This window comes from Phalangium opilio, unplaced genomic scaffold (genome assembly GCF_054372755.1).
Source record: "Phalangium opilio isolate 3A_F unplaced genomic scaffold, DU_Popi_V2 ptg000390l_1, whole genome shotgun sequence".
NCBI lineage: Eukaryota > Metazoa > Arthropoda > Arachnida > Opiliones > Phalangiidae > Phalangium > Phalangium opilio.
In genome coordinates, this window is record NW_028324234.1 from 1,720,001 (window position 1) to 1,722,500 (window position 2,500).

Genomic DNA, 2,500 nt, shown 5'->3' on the forward strand with positions numbered 1-2,500 from the left:
ACAAGCCCGGCTAGCTCAGTCGGTAGAGCACGAGACTCTTAATCTCGGGGTCGTGGGTTCGAGCCCCACGTTGGGTGCTAGTCACAAATTTTGAACTTTGCCAATACACTAAACCTCTAGATTCTCGCAAAAGATTGTTCATTTACTGGAATTCATTTAAAGTGCATGGATACAAGCCCGGCTAGCTCAGTCGGTAGAGCACCAGACTCTTAATCTCGGGGTCGTGGGTTCGAGCTCCACGTTGGGCGCTAATCAACAATTTTGAACTTTGCCAATACACTAAAACTCTAGATTCTCGCAAAAGATTGTTCATTTAATGGAATTCATTTAAAATGCACGAAAACAAGCCCGGCTAGCTCAGTCGGTAGAGCACGAGACTTTTAATCTCGGGGTTGTGGGTTCGAGCCCCACGTTGGGCGCTAATCAACAATTTTGGACTTTGCCAATACACTAAAACTCTAGATTCTCGCAAAAGATTGTTCATTTAATGGAATTCATTTAAAATGCACGAAAACAAGCCCGGCTAGCTCAGTCGGTAGAGCACGAGACTTTTAATCTCGGGGTTGTGGGTTCGAGCCCCACGTTGGGCGCTAATCAACAATTTTGGACTTTGCCAATACACTAAAACTCTAGATTCTTGCAAAAGATTGTTCATTTACTGGAATTCATTTAAAGTGCATGGATACAAGCCCGGCTAGCTCAGTCGGTAGAGCACCAGACTCTTAATCTCGGGGTCGTGGGTTCGAGCTCCACGTTGGGCGCTAATCAACAATTTTGAACTTTGCCAATACACTAAAACTCTAGATTCTTGCAAAAGATTGTTCATTTACTGGAATTCATTTAAAGTGCATGGATACAAGCCCGGCTAGCTCAGTCGGTAGAGCACCAGACTCTTAATCTCGGGGTCGTGGGTTCGAGCTCCACGTTGGGCGCTAATCAACAATTTTGAACTTTGCCAATACACTAAAACTCTAGATTCTCGCAAAAGATTGTTCATTTAATGGAATTCATTTAAAATGCACGAAAACAAGCCCGGCTAGCTCAGTCGGTAGAGCACGAGACTTTTAATCTCGGGGTTGTGGGTTCGAGCCCCACGTTGGGCGCTAATCAACAATTTTGGACTTTGCCAATACACTAAAACTCTAGATTCTTGCAAAAGATTGTTCATTTACTGGAATTCATTTAAAGTGCATGGATACAAGCCCGGCTAGCTCAGTCGGTAGAGCACGAGACTCTTAATCTCGTGGTCGTGGGTTCGAGCCCCACGTTGGGCGCTAGTCACAAATTTTGAACTTTGCCAATACACTAAACCTCTAGATTCTCGCAAAAGATTGTTCATTTACTGGAATTCATTTAAAATGCACGAAAACAAGCCCGGCTAGCTCAGTCGGTAGAGCACGAGACTCTTAATCTCGGGGTTGTGGGTTCGAGCCCCACGTTGGGCGCTAATCAACAATTTTGATCTTTGCCAATACACTAAAACTCTAGATTCTCGCAAAAGATTGTTCATTTAATGGAATTCATTTAAAATGCACGAAAACAAGCCCGGCTAGCTCAGTCGGTAGAGCACGAGACTTTTAATCTCGGGGTTGTGGGTTCGAGCCCCACGTTGGGCGCTAATCAACAATTTTGGACTTTGCCAATACACTAAAACTCTAGATTCTTGCAAAAGATTGTTCATTTACTGGAATTCATTTAAAGTGCATGGATACAAGCCCGGCTAGCTCAGTCGGTAGAGCACGAGACTCTTAATCTCGTGGTCGTGGGTTCGAGCCCCACGTTGGGCGCTAGTCACAAATTTTGAACTTTGCCAATACACTAAACCTCTAGATTCTCGCAAAAGATTGTTCATTTACTGGAATTCATTTAAAGTGCATGGATACAAGCCCGGCTAGCTCAGTCGGTAGAGCACCAGACTCTTAATCTCGGGGTCGTGGGTTCGAGCTCCACGTTGGGCGCTAATCAACAATTTTGAACTTTGCCAATACACTAAAACTCTAGATTCTCGCAAAAGATTGTTCATTTAATGGAATTCATTTAAAATGCACGAAAACAAGCCCGGCTAGCTCAGTCGGTAGAGCACGAGACTTTTAATCTCGGGGTTGTGGGTTCGAGCCCCACGTTGGGCGCTAATCAACAATTTTGGACTTTGCCAATACACTAAAACTCTAGATTCTCGCAAAAGATTGTTCATTTACTGGAATTCATTTAAAGTGCATGGATACAAGCCCGGCTAGCTCAGTCGGTAGAGCACCAGACTCTTAATCTCGGGGTCGTGGGTTCGAGCTCCACGTTGGGCGCTAATCAACAATTTTGAACTTTGCCAATACACTAAAACTCTAGATTCTCGCAAAAGATTGTTCATTTAATGGAATTCATTTAAAATGCACGAAAACAAGCCCGGCTAGCTCAGTCGGTAGAGCACGAGACTTTTAATCTCGGGGTTGTGGGTTCGAGCCCCACGTTGGGCGCTAATCAACAATTTTGGACTTTGCCAATA

General features: G+C 44.3%; 15 non-coding genes across 15 annotated transcripts; all 15 read left to right on the forward strand.

The window, feature by feature from the left end:
* The first annotated feature begins 4 nt into the window (after window positions 1-4).
* TRNAK-CUU (transfer RNA lysine (anticodon CUU)) lies at window positions 5-77 on the forward strand. The gene has a single exon. It is a non-coding gene; the product is annotated as a tRNA-Lys (tRNA).
* A 98-nt stretch (window positions 78-175) lies between these two features.
* On the forward strand, window positions 176-248 carry TRNAK-CUU (transfer RNA lysine (anticodon CUU)). Its single transcript has one exon. It is a non-coding gene; the product is annotated as a tRNA-Lys (tRNA).
* Window positions 249-346: 98 nt separating this feature from the next.
* On the forward strand, window positions 347-419 carry TRNAK-UUU (transfer RNA lysine (anticodon UUU)). The gene has a single exon. It is a non-coding gene; the product is annotated as a tRNA-Lys (tRNA).
* A 98-nt stretch (window positions 420-517) lies between these two features.
* TRNAK-UUU (transfer RNA lysine (anticodon UUU)) lies at window positions 518-590 on the forward strand. Its single transcript has one exon. It is a non-coding gene; the product is annotated as a tRNA-Lys (tRNA).
* Window positions 591-688: 98 nt separating this feature from the next.
* Window positions 689-761, forward strand: TRNAK-CUU (transfer RNA lysine (anticodon CUU)). The gene has a single exon. It is a non-coding gene; the product is annotated as a tRNA-Lys (tRNA).
* A 98-nt stretch (window positions 762-859) lies between these two features.
* Window positions 860-932, forward strand: TRNAK-CUU (transfer RNA lysine (anticodon CUU)). Its single transcript has one exon. It is a non-coding gene; the product is annotated as a tRNA-Lys (tRNA).
* A 98-nt stretch (window positions 933-1,030) lies between these two features.
* TRNAK-UUU (transfer RNA lysine (anticodon UUU)) lies at window positions 1,031-1,103 on the forward strand. The gene has a single exon. It is a non-coding gene; the product is annotated as a tRNA-Lys (tRNA).
* A 98-nt stretch (window positions 1,104-1,201) lies between these two features.
* On the forward strand, window positions 1,202-1,274 carry TRNAK-CUU (transfer RNA lysine (anticodon CUU)). The gene has a single exon. It is a non-coding gene; the product is annotated as a tRNA-Lys (tRNA).
* A 98-nt stretch (window positions 1,275-1,372) lies between these two features.
* Window positions 1,373-1,445, forward strand: TRNAK-CUU (transfer RNA lysine (anticodon CUU)). Its single transcript has one exon. It is a non-coding gene; the product is annotated as a tRNA-Lys (tRNA).
* Window positions 1,446-1,543: 98 nt separating this feature from the next.
* Window positions 1,544-1,616, forward strand: TRNAK-UUU (transfer RNA lysine (anticodon UUU)). The gene has a single exon. It is a non-coding gene; the product is annotated as a tRNA-Lys (tRNA).
* Window positions 1,617-1,714: 98 nt separating this feature from the next.
* On the forward strand, window positions 1,715-1,787 carry TRNAK-CUU (transfer RNA lysine (anticodon CUU)). Its single transcript has one exon. It is a non-coding gene; the product is annotated as a tRNA-Lys (tRNA).
* A 98-nt stretch (window positions 1,788-1,885) lies between these two features.
* Window positions 1,886-1,958, forward strand: TRNAK-CUU (transfer RNA lysine (anticodon CUU)). Its single transcript has one exon. It is a non-coding gene; the product is annotated as a tRNA-Lys (tRNA).
* A 98-nt stretch (window positions 1,959-2,056) lies between these two features.
* TRNAK-UUU (transfer RNA lysine (anticodon UUU)) lies at window positions 2,057-2,129 on the forward strand. Its single transcript has one exon. It is a non-coding gene; the product is annotated as a tRNA-Lys (tRNA).
* A 98-nt stretch (window positions 2,130-2,227) lies between these two features.
* TRNAK-CUU (transfer RNA lysine (anticodon CUU)) lies at window positions 2,228-2,300 on the forward strand. The gene has a single exon. It is a non-coding gene; the product is annotated as a tRNA-Lys (tRNA).
* A 98-nt stretch (window positions 2,301-2,398) lies between these two features.
* On the forward strand, window positions 2,399-2,471 carry TRNAK-UUU (transfer RNA lysine (anticodon UUU)). Its single transcript has one exon. It is a non-coding gene; the product is annotated as a tRNA-Lys (tRNA).
* The last annotated feature ends 29 nt before the right edge of the window (window positions 2,472-2,500 follow it).